This window comes from Numida meleagris, chromosome Z (assembly GCF_002078875.1).
Source record: "Numida meleagris isolate 19003 breed g44 Domestic line chromosome Z, NumMel1.0, whole genome shotgun sequence".
Lineage (NCBI taxonomy): Eukaryota > Metazoa > Chordata > Aves > Galliformes > Numididae > Numida > Numida meleagris.
Window position 1 is genome coordinate 3,621,730 of NC_034438.1, and position 12,806 is coordinate 3,634,535.

At 36.1% G+C, this 12,806-nt stretch overlaps 1 protein-coding gene and 1 long non-coding RNA gene across 2 annotated transcripts in view; both read left to right on the top strand.

Annotated features, from left to right (window-relative positions):
* Positions 1–12,806, top strand: part of RIT2 (Ras like without CAAX 2) — a 179,562-nt gene that overhangs the window by 14,524 nt on the left and 152,232 nt on the right. The window lies entirely within an intron of this gene.
* LOC110390016 lies at positions 7,241–10,240 on the top strand. The gene is made up of 3 exons (XR_002433495.1): positions 7,241–7,380; positions 9,395–9,748; positions 9,948–10,240. It is a non-coding gene; the product is annotated as an uncharacterized LOC110390016 (long non-coding RNA).

Sequence of the window (12,806 nt, forward strand, 5' to 3'; positions counted from 1 at the left end):
GGCATAAGAGTTACTCAAATATTTTGAGACTGCTCAGTCTGGAGAAGAGGAGGCTCAGGGGAGACTTCATTGCTCTCTGTAACTACCTGAAGGGAGGTTGTAGTGAGCTGGGGGTTGGCCCCTTCTCTCTTATAACTAGTGACAGGATGAGGGGGAATGGCCTCAAGTTGTGCCAGGGGAGATTTAGGCTGGACATTAGGAAATACTAATTTTCTGAAAGAGTGGTTAGGCGCTGGAATAGGCTGCCCAGGGAGGTGGTGGAGTCACCGTCCCTGGAGGTGTTCAAGAAACATATAGCGTTGAGCGACATGATTTAGTGGGGTTATTGGTGGTAGGTGGATGGTTGGACTGGATGATCTTGTAGGTCTTTTCCAACCTCGCTAATTCTATGATTCTATGAATGATTTTCCAAGGGTTGTAGAACTGTGAAATAGCCTTGTCTCCAGTGGAATTTGTAACATGATTTGAAACATTTTGAAGGAAAAAGAAACTCAAACATATTTGTAGTTTAATACATTATGGAAGGTACATATCCCTGGCTTACACTTTTTTTTTCCTAAAGTTTAAAACATAAATCTCTAGGTAAACAGTCATGGTGTATTGACTCTAACCGACAACCACTCAGCTGCTCACACTCCTCTCTCATAGGTTAGGGAGAAAATGAAAGGTGGAAGGACTTGTGGATTGAGATAGCATCAGTTCAATAGCTGATAGCAAAAGCTGTATGCTAGCAAAGACAAAGAATTCATTTGCACTCTATTTCCCATCAACAGGCTTTTGTTTAGCTACTTCTTGGAAAGCAAGGCCTCAGTGGTACGTAGCAGTTACTTGGGAAGACAAACACCATGTGTATATCCCTGCTTCTTCTTCCTTTCCTTGAGAAATTATTTCTGAGCACAGCATCATGAGATATGAAGTAATCCTCTGAACAACTGTCTCAGCTGTATTATTTCCCAGTTTCTAGACTACTTGTTGCGGTGTTGGTAGAGTGGACAAAAGAAGAATTAGAATCATAGAATCATAGAATTAGCTAGGTTGGAAAAGACCTACAAGATCACCTAGTCCAACCATCCACCTACCACCAACAACCCCACTAAACCATGTCTCCCAACGCTATATCTAAACGTTTCTTGAACATCTCCAGGGACCACTCTTTCAGAAAAGCAGTATTTCCTAACATCCAGCCTAAATCTCCCCTGGCGCAACTTGAAGCCATTCCCCCTCGTCCTGTTGACATTGGCATGGTGCAGTTGACATGGTGCAAGCAATTTTCAGCAACTGCCAAAACATTGGTGTGTTATCAACACTGTTTTAGTCTCAGATCCAAAACACAGCATCATAGGGCTGTGTAGGAGGAAAATAATCTCAGCTAGACCCAGTGCGTCAATCTGTAGTCTAAAAGGAATGAAAGGAGATTTAATTGTTCTTTGTAGTTTGTGTCTGTGGCATCATGCTTTCACACGCAGGTGCTGTGATGTTCTACTGTTTTGTTGGTTTGCTACTGGAGACCACAGAGACAGTGAGTGCCATTGTTATTTCCCTTCTCTTTTCTTCTTGTTTTTAATTTGGCCATTGAAAACTAGCCATTGTTTTTTATTTTCCTCACTTTTCTTAGAAACATGGTTGGCTTGGTGGTATTTCCAAAGCTTGGTCGAATCCACACCTTGAGAGGATTTTTGGCAAATCTTTGGAGCTGTTGTGGGGTACTGAATGGACAATTCTGTATAGTGACTTCCAAGAACTGAACACTATTACTAATCTCAGGAGTCAACATCGAAGAACACAGTGAGAAAAACTGACTGAAGTGTCAGATATTAAAGACAGATGAAGCTAGTGCTTAAGACTGCAGATTGAGACTGTGTATTTCTCTTGTTCTCCTGCAGATATATCATTTCTTCTTTTTTTCCTTTTTTTTTTTTTAATAATTTTAAACTATGTATATATTTGTTAGATTTTGGTCATTGAAAGGACACCAAATGTTTGGGCAAACTAATGGTCCTAAGACAAACATAAATCTGAGGTTGTATTTTAATTTTCAATTTTTAAAGTTAAACATCTGTATGATTAATTATGTGTATGATCTCATCTTTTCCTTCTAACTTAAAATTTAAAAGTCAATGTGTGTGATGTGTAGCAGTGTTATTATTCTCATGGTAATTGGTGGAAATCAGAAAGATATTGCAAAAATATTACATGAATAAATGTATATATATTTAAAGGCCTTTCTAGTGAGAACTTCCTAATCTCCTGACACTGGAACATGTGACCACGATGGCACTGATTGTACTGGTAAATACTTGCATTGGAAAACAGAGTCACAGCCCTTTTATCTGATTTTCTTATTTTGCAGTATGTTTTGTGGTATACTGAAGGAGGGAAATGAGAATCAGGAATGAGACTGCTTATTCTTTCTTATATGTCTGTGAAGAAGTCAATCCATCTTTCATCTTTGGTGTCCCATCCCTAAAATTAAAACAGCTATCTCCTTAGTATTTTTGACCTTCAAAAGCAAAATACTCTTTTAAAGTTATTTGATGACACATTTTCCTGGATACCTAAGCCACAAGGGGTCATCACGTGCTGCAAAGTTATTTGAAATTTATCCAGCAATTTCTTCAGCATCCACGTCATCTCGATAAGAAAAAAAAATAAATGTGATAAAAAGGAAGGTAAGTTCTGCAACAATATCACAACTAGGCATAATTCAAGGAATAATTGTCCATAATATATTTTAGTAAACTAAGTGAACAGTGAAGAAAGTATATATCTCCTCAAACAGAAGAGGAACAGCACATATCTACATGCTACAAATGCTGAATTATTGAGCAGATGAGGAAGCGCAGCTAGCTTTTCCTTGGCCATTTTTCGGGAAAAACCTGATTCTTCCCATTCGCTGAAAAATCCTCCCAAATTGAAACACTGAAAGACAACCAGTTCATTTTAAACCTTGGTAAACTTAACCTAATTAGGTGTTCAAGGTTTTGGCAGCTCTGACATTTTCCAGAAATAAGAATCCAGGAAATTCTGTAAGGAGAAATGTAGATGCCAGTGTGAAGATTTATCTTGCCTAATTTCAGCTTCTAAAAATGCTACTTGAGTCCAGGAATGTAGGCTGTTTTTGTAGTTGACAGGAAAAGGTGAGCAATCCTAGAGATAATGATTGCCTTCCAATACCTTATGGAAGCCCACAGAGCTAGGCTACATTGTATTGTTAGTTATCAAAGAACATATGGGAGTAACCAAAATTTAAATATTGGTCGAGCAGGCTGTAATTCATATGGACAGTTCTCAAACATAATATGTTATAGTTTTCATCGTCAGTTCCTATTATTGCAGAATTTATCAACGTTTGGTCTTTTTATGTAAGATATATATGAATGCTCCATTTAAATTTGTTGAGAAGATATTTTTCTTCTTTTAAAACCGCCTGTAATTTCACTGTCAATAAAAGAGGTAATATTTCAGCTTCCTGTCTAAAAGGATGAAGAAGTGGCAAAGTTACACAGAATTTCGTTCATCTTTTTGAGAGTGTGTTATCACTGGGAGGATGATTATGGACCTAAATGAATGTTACATGTTCCCGTTGAAAAATATAGCAGTTTCATTTCAAAGTACTAGGGTGGTGACGCACTGGAACAGGTTGCCCAGGGAGGTTGTGGACACCCCGTCCCTGGAGGCGTTCAAGGCCAGACTGGACGTGGCTCTGGGCAGCCTGGTCTAGTGGTTGGCGACCCTGCACTCAGCAGGGGGGTTGAGACTTGATGATCTTTGAGGTCCTTTTCAACCCAGGCCATTCTATGATTCTATGATTCTATGATACTTTAACTATACGTCACATACTCAAATACCTAACAATCTCCTTTATGTTGAAAATGTATAGGCTCTTCATTAGTGTTATGTGTATCTTTCTCAGTCCTTAACTGACTGGGTGGCTGAGACATCGTCCATCCCCAGTCTAAAAAGCTTGTTTCTTTTAGCTCTTGCAGACTGATGAATTTAGCTTTAGAGTTCCTTGAACCAGTGTGGATGCTGTCCCGTACAGTAACCTTCAATATGATCAAGAGGTGAAGCATCCTTTCATAGTCCAGTTAAGTTTCAGTTTTAAGTAAGTTAGACTTACAACATTTTCTCTTTGCAATGAAGAAAATAGTAAGCAATTGCTGTCCTCTTGCAACCACCTTTTCCAACTGAAAAAGCTTGTCTTACAGCTTATCTTCTCCACATGCCAAAATGGTGTGTGCATATAGAAAATGTTAATTTGGTCTGCAGTAAGTACCTTAAATTTTTGCAGACTTCTTAATGTAATGTATGATATTGAAAATTTCTTTAAGGATCTCATAAAGGAGAAAAATCATCATAGAATGTAGCTTTGGAATAAATATTTTTAGTCACACAATAGCTAAGTTTTCCAGAAATGTAGAGTGCACATTGCTAACAAGATGCACGTAAAGTTGAAGGCAGGTTACAAGATGCAGATCTTTGCTTTGCTTATATTCACACAGAGAATTCTTGATATTCTCAGTTTCATTCAAATGAGTTAAACCACCAGTATCAAAATAGTATCATCATATTCAAAGAGTTTGGTGAAGGATGAGTCAGTGCTCCTTGGAGCAGACATATCTTCTGCCATTACCATCACTCTGTCTGATATGTTTCTCAGTTTTGCTGGCATATGCTCTTGGCTGATCTCTTGTACTGTGCCACTTGATTCATCACAGTCAGTGATCCAAGGGCATGAAAAATTCATCCCATAACAACAAATACTTTGTAGTTTATAATAGTTCTTTCCCTTTGGATTTAGGCCAATTAATTACTCCACAGAGAAGAAAACCTATCGAGTATAACAATTCTGGCATTTCTGCTGATGAATTGAGTACAAGACTCTGTTTCCGTTCTCCCATGTAAGAAGAAAAGTAATGCATTACAGAGCTGAATTATTGAAATAATAACAAAAAGTAATTTGTCTAAAGGAACAGGTTTTGCAAAGGAATCCAATTCTGTTCTGACAGTAAGTACCACTTAATACTGCGTACTACATTTTCTGAAAGATATATGGACCAACATCAACAACAATTTTCTTTTTAAGGAAACTTCCTGTTTAAAACTACTTACCTTACTTAGATCAATAAATTCGTAGAATTCATAGGAATTCATTGAATTCCTCCTTTTCTTAGTGGCTTTATACCTTTATTCATTATAATGTCTACTCATCTATATTAAAATTTGATTTTCTGCAAGCTGTTTAGCTATGCAATGAGACTTTCTGTTTAAACTTGTGTTTGGGACTCATTCTTTTCACCACAATTTTCCAGCTAAAACAATTGAAGTGATGTTATAGATACAGATAATTTGGAGAATCACAAATGGCAACTATACCAGCAGCTGTTATTACGTCAAATAAATGAATATATGTCTCCCAAGTGACAGAACAGATTCTTAACCCCAAGATCACCTTTCTTGTGTCAAAGTCAGAGTCCAATTTGCACATCATCAGACCTAGAAATTGTGAAATTTGATGAATGTTGTCTGGTGCCTTTTATGTTATCTCAGCTTAGACAAAGCAGCATCTGAAACAATCAAAGAGACAAATGAAGTGAGAACTTTGCATAAGGGACAGATTATATGTAGTTTAAACTATCTAGTGGCTGACTACAGTAATTGAGTTTAACAAATTACTTTCCTGAAAAAAAGCAGTGGAGTAATCTGGTTCAGTGTGAGTAAATAGCTGGTACACATGCGTCGGAGCTGAACATGTGGTGCATGAGAGGCAGCAGAACGCAAATCATGCACCTGTTTGTTGCTATATTCTCATTAATCGACCTTTTTGTTGAGGTTCCTCTCTGCCTCAATATATGCAGGTTAAACAGACAAATATTGTGAGATTTTTCTTCAATTATTTTTTCTTCTTACATTTCCAAAGGTGTGTCATATGATGCTTTCTCACTATCCCTTGTAAGGCATTTCTAGTGCTTTCTTAGAATTAACTTTTCTTGCTTAGTTTCTTCACATAAATACTTGTGTGGAACTGCTAATGTTTTTAATCACACACTATTTCTGTAAGTCTTGTGAGAACTGTTTATTGAAAAATAGTTGATCTTAATGTATGCTTTGCATTTGTTCAGGAAAGAAGGAGCACTGTTTTTATGTGACAGCTCTGGAACTGGCATGAATTTATTCTGTACCACTAGTGGTACTGCATATCAAGTCCAGTTCCAGCTCATCAATGCTATGACTAGCATGAGCAGGATCTTGCTATAATTTCACAGACTTTAACAGACTTTGCAGGAAGTTATATGTAGTTAATAAAGAATTAACAGGTGTCTAGACTACCAAAAAGTAGAATTATATGATTTTGTCTCTGTCACTTTATATACAGCCCTCAGAAAATAAATATCCTAAGCTATAGCAGAAAAATAGGCCATAAGAAACTACTAGCTTCCTACAGTATAATCTGTGTTTGAATATGTACCCAAGTGGATATGTTTACTCTGTTTGAATTCTCCAAGATAGATCATTAATATCAGTACTTAAAGGAGTCCCACAAAATAATTGTTTAAAATTGTCATTCCAAATAATTTGAGAACTTGCAGTGTTAAGAATTCAGCCTCTATTCCCCAAGCAGACCTCATTTTAAAAATAAATAATTAAAAATAAATAGATGTAAGTAATAATTGGCACACATCAGCTATTTGACACAACATACATATTATCTTGGTTTGCTTCCTATATTTCTTTATGGCCACCCTTGTCAGACATTAAAATTCAATGTGCAGCAAAGTTCAGAAAGAGATGTTTAAAAGCTGAACTAAGAGTAGCATTAAGAAAAGATATCCACATTTCTTCTTGACCCTTGTCATCGAGTAAAGCTACTTAACGAAAAGATAGCTTGAATGAGTTCTGGGCTGTGTTCTCTTAAACAGGGAGACTACATGGCCTTCTGAAAGACTCTAAAAATGAGAAATGCAAGACATCTAGATTTTGCAAATCTCCAAAATCAAAGCAGATTAAACCTGTTCTAAATCCTACTCAACAGCACATATTTACAACTACAAAATATATAGACATTAGGGTCAAGATGATTCCTTCATGAGATAGAAATTACTGCTGGCAAGTCTCTTAGAATGTATAAAAGTAAACTAAAGACCATTCTCTGTGTAGAGGAATTGCCAGGTCACAGTCTGAACCAATGATTGAGCACCAGTTAAAAAGGTGAGGCTAACCCAGGGAGCTCAGGTGCAAGCAATGCACCCAAGTGACCAGAAGGAGTGGAGTCTGTGTTCACTCCTCTTCAGCCTCATTTAGCAGTTAGCAGCTGAGGCTGTAACATATCTCTGGACAGATATTGTACTCCTCTTGAGCTGTCAGTGGTCACTGGAAAGGGTAAGCTAATTTTCCAACTTTTTTATCTGCTATTGTTCTGTAGTGTTTGTATCCCATTAGAAGGCACTGACATTGCCTTCTTTTGCCATACAGTCTAGTAAATATTTTATGGTGCAGAGCTGTTCTATAACCAGCTCTTTACAAAAATCAATTCAGTAATTGCAAAATACTTGAAAATGCACTGTGTACATGTCTGTCTTATTATCCACTTGAGAATATCAGACTTTAAAAGGCAAGAAGAAGGAAACAAAATCTAAAGGTAATTCTTGTAAAGGAGTATTCTAAACAATCAATAGTATGACAGTGTGTTTAAAAAACACTAAATAGAAAAGGAGACTGCTATTCTAAGTACACTGTAAATGGCTAGATCAGTCTGAATGAATGTCTAAGAAGCTATTTGGTTGGCTTTTCCTTTATATTACATGAAGGTGTAGTTAACACATTGGTTTTCCAATGCCAGGTGAAGTTAGTAAAAAGGCTTATGTCAACTTCCCTAGCCTGTGACCAAAGACATAATACTCACCTCCATATTTTACAGAAGTTTTACTTATCTGTTCTCATGTATAATTACTCTTAATCAGTCTTCAATTCTTATGAGTTTTTCCCACATAGTGATAAATGTACGGCAGAAATATTGTTAGACTTTTTAGATTCAGATTCAGAAATTTTAGGAAAAGGCTGAGGTATGACTTCAATTTAAGCATATATATGCATATGTTTTTGCTAGAGATGGGCTTCTTGGACTTCTTGAATTGAGTTATTGTGCTCTTATCCAAAATCTCTTGATTCAGTGCAAAAATCCCAATACATTTGTACAAGCTTTGGATAAAATCTTACTGTGAAATATTATCTTTTGCTCTTGGAATGTTTATCTTTTGGTCATGAAATATTTTAAATCAGCTGTCAACATTTGGATGGGTAGTTTCAACACCCATCAGAATCTACTAAAAGTTCTCTGCTGTTTAGACAGATGATGATATTGTGGTCCTAGACTTTCTGAGACATTTAAGCACATTTCCGTTCCTATTGTAAGGTCTAGCTTGGTTATACAAGAAGAGGAGAGAAAGTAGTGGTAAATAGTAGTGGTAAATAATAAATACACCCATTCACAAATTCATACAGAAAACAAATTTCTCTTTCACTACCAGGAATTAATGAGAAATTCCTGCCACATTTCCATTAGAAATGCTAGAAGATACTGCTTTCTATTTTAGGTACAAGAATGTACAGTCCACTTGAAGTATACAGACAGTGTATTAGGGGGAAGTGTTGACCCATTTCCAATACATAAATCAGAGGTTATTCCCATCTTTGGATAAACCCCTGGGAAACCAGCTCATTATTAATGCAAGAAAGAAAAGCTAGCAATTACATGGATAAAAAAATTCAATGGGGAATTCAAAATGTATTTCAATGTACAAATTCAATTAAATTCTAATATTTATTCTTTTTCTAATGATATTTCTAAAGACTAGTTAGCCCCATGTGTTCATAAAGCCATTTAAATAGTTCAGCTACAAAATAGTTTGATAAGTCAATATATTACCCTGAAAATGTTATTTATCACTCAGTATTTTTTGTTCTTTCTCAATATAGATTTGTTGAATTAAGAAAATAAATATCACAGACATCTATGAAAGTTTGAAGAAAATGTTTCATGTAAATGTAAGACGTGTGATATAATCTACATTAATTCTGAATTTTGCATTCTGGTAATTATGATAGATATAGTAATGAGAAATGGAATCAGTAAGTAAGAAAAAAAGAGCAATTTACAGAGATTATTTAAAAGAAACAAACAAAACAGACCATTTTAGTTAAAGCTCTGCTCTTCTTTCTTATGATTTTTTTTTTATAATAACTTGAATTAAAACAGAGGGCAAAGGAGAGACTGACAACAAAAATGACAGTGATAAGGAATAGCTCACAGATAATGCCTATACTCTCTTTTCTATCTAAGATATGTTTATTTTCATTTATTTGTTCTTTTAATAATTTATCCTGTTATCCATAGAATCAGTTAGAAGGGACTCACAAGAATCATGGAGTCCAACTTCTACATACACAAGGAGGCCCAATGAGGAATGAGGAAGAAAGGGACTGTTCAATCTCCCTATGGACTCTACTGAAAGAAACTAACACTAATTTACTGATGTAGATCTCCTAAGAAGTTATCATTCCGCTCTACTCAGCATTAGTAAAGCTGCGCCTGGAGTACTTTGTACAGTTATATCCCACCATCACAAAACAGACTCAGTCATAGCAGAGAGAATCTAGCAGAGGACAGCCAAGATGTTGAAGGGTCTGGAGTACTTTTGCCATGAGGAAAAGCTGAGAGCTGAGACTTTCTCTTCTCCATGCAGAACAGGTAAGAGAGCTCTCATCAATGACAATAAATATCTGAAAGGAGATGCAAAGGAGAAGAAGACAAACTCTTTTCTGTGGTGCCTAGCATGAAGACAGGAAGCAATGGGAACAAACTGGAACACAGGAGATTCCATCAAAACATCAGGAAGCACTTTACTGTGTGGGTTGCTAAGCACTGACACACGTTTCTCTCCTTGCAGATCTTCAAAAACCATATGGTCATGGTCGTGGGCAACCTGCTCTGGGTGTCAATGCTTGAGCAGAGGTGGTGTACCATATGGACCCAGAGGTCCCTTCCAGTCCCAACAGTTTTTAATTCTGTTATTCTGTAAGTTCAAGTCTACTTCTGTTTCCTAGCAACCATTCTTCAGGACAGATTCAGATGATTAGATTCTAATGGGTAGAATGTATAAAGTCAAAATGTGAGTGGTTTAAGAATTTAATTTCTAATGTATGAGTGTTTTCATCTGTGTACAGAGGAATATTCATAGAATCATACATATAAGGTCTGGGGTTGGAAGGGACTTTAAAGTTAGTCTACTTCCACCCCAGTGCCATAGATAGGGTTGCCACCCACTATCTTAGATTGCCAAGGGCCCCATCCAAACTGGCCTTGAATGCTTCCAGAGATAGGCTATCCAAAACTTCTTTTGGTAATCTGCTCCAGTGCTTCTCCATCGTCCAAGTAAAATAATCTGCTCCTAATGTGTTATCTAAATCTCTTCTCTTTTCGTTCACAGCCACTCTCACTTGTCCCTTTATTATCGGATTGTGTAAAAAGGCACTCTCCTTTCTGTTTATAAGCTCCCTTATCATTAAGATTGTCACAGGAGAAAAGAATTAGGTTAACTAGATTTTATGCGTTTCAGCACATCCCCCTCAATTTGAAGCATGACTTGAATGATTCCTTAGTGTATGGAACTGAAATTGTGCCTCCTTCCAATCTGAAGCAGTGGAGAGGCTTCCAAATGAAGAAGAACCTTCACAGACATTTTTCGTGGGCAGGCCTGACGCCTATTATTGATTCTCCTACTTCAAAGGTCTGGTCTGATTCATGTAATTTTAAATAACTTGAAAGATCCTTTCAATTTCACAAAACTTTGTAGCTAAGTGTATGAAGACCTTTACTACACTCCTCATAATAGTGTCCTGAGTTGGTAAAGTATGACTTCTAAAATCCTTCCTAAGCATGTCTTTTGCTGAAGCGGTCTTCAGTTTTTGAATCATCTAAGATCCTAGATATGAACAAATTTCATACTCATCTACTTCTAAGAAGTTCCAGAAATAGATGTGTTTGAATGTGCAATAGATGTGTTTCCATGCAATTTGCATGGGAAAAATCAGATACCTAGAATGTATTTTTCTCAAGAAAATAGATTTTGAAAGATGAAATTTTGTGCTTGACTACTTGAAGTGGCATTTGAGTCTAAAGTCTGAAAATAAGGTGATACCTCCTACCTAATTTTATGTCAAAGCTTAATGAGAGTTTCTTTACAGAGTATTCATGCTCTCTTCGATACGTGTTGTCTTCGCTGCATAAGTGGCTTGTACATCGCTACTGAGAAGTGAATGTTGACCCAAGAATTCAAAAAATCCAAACAGTAAAATAATGAATTACAGTATTTTTGATTCCCTGTCCAGTGGAATAAATAGAGATTCCAGAAACTTCAGTGAACTTGGAAGAGATTCTAAACTGGGAAAGAGCTTCGGCTAGGAAACCAACTAGACAGTTGAAATAATGGGAGAGCTGAAATCTACACTTCAAAATGAAGTCAGTAGCTAACCTAAGCAATAACACAGCCTGTGTTTAAAGTCAGTGACAGTTGTCCATTTACATATGACAGAAAATAAAAGGTATTTTTTTGAGTAAGGTACTCAAAATAACAAATGAAAATAAAATCAAGATAAAGTTTAATTTGATGACTGATTTTCTCTGTTGTTCATATTGTTATAAAGAAGCATTTAACAGCTGATTTTAATGAGTGTTTTGTCCTGTACGTTGCAGTAAGATACACATCCGTTAATCAACAATACATTTAATAAATAATCATTTAAAAAAAACCATAATAATGGTGTTTCTTATAAATAAAATGGTCAGTAATAGCAATTACTTTGCTCTTAGTACCAGCTTATCCTTGTTAGAATTAAATCTGCTTCTGTAAGCCAGGAGCAATCACTATTTTCTACTGATTTCATCCATCTGTTGGAGTGAAAGTCTTTCCATAGAGAGCTAGCAGAGGAGATGGCTTTGATTAACATGCAAACATAGAACTAAAGCGAAACTGACAGTGATCAATCCTGGAAACCAAGGAAAAACAATTTCCTTTCTTATGACTTACTTATGCTTTTCTTCCTAATCAGATAAGCCTGGGTCGCATTCTCTTCCTTTGATTCAAGTCTATCACAGATTAAAATGACTTCAGTAAAAATCAAGGACTTGATAATTGCTTTTGCACAAAGCATTTATCTTTTTGACAAATATTTTAGTATTGTGGCAGAAGCTATGGACAATCTTATGATAAGATCTCTTTTAACACTTTGATTTCTCATTATGGAAGCAAAAAACATTTCTGAGTTTTTTTAGGAGGCAAGAGGGTGATAATACACTTCCCAAGGCTTATTTTATCTTCTCATTCACAAGTTACCATGATGACAGAGATTTACTGGCTTCTGGTGAGGATAACTGGCGCAGAGCTCATTAACCCTCTGACTAGTACGTGGGACCTTTTGACTCAGAGCATGTCCATGGAACAGCTGTATGCTTATGGTGTGTGAAAGCTACTTGATGGGCTGTATTGTTCAGCATTGAAAACTTCAGAGACTTTAGTTTGGTATATGGATTTATTGAGATAGTGTCCACGCAGTTTCTAGTGTCTTCAGATACCTAAAATATTAATAGTTACTTTTATTATTTTTTTTCTGAAGTATCATAACTTTGAATCTTGGAGTGAAAATATACAGCAGTAACCATCTCTGACAACTCTTAGTGATGTTTTTTCCTTTTCAAGGGTCAATATTTCTCTAAATATATATATTTTTTCAATTAAACTACGTATAAG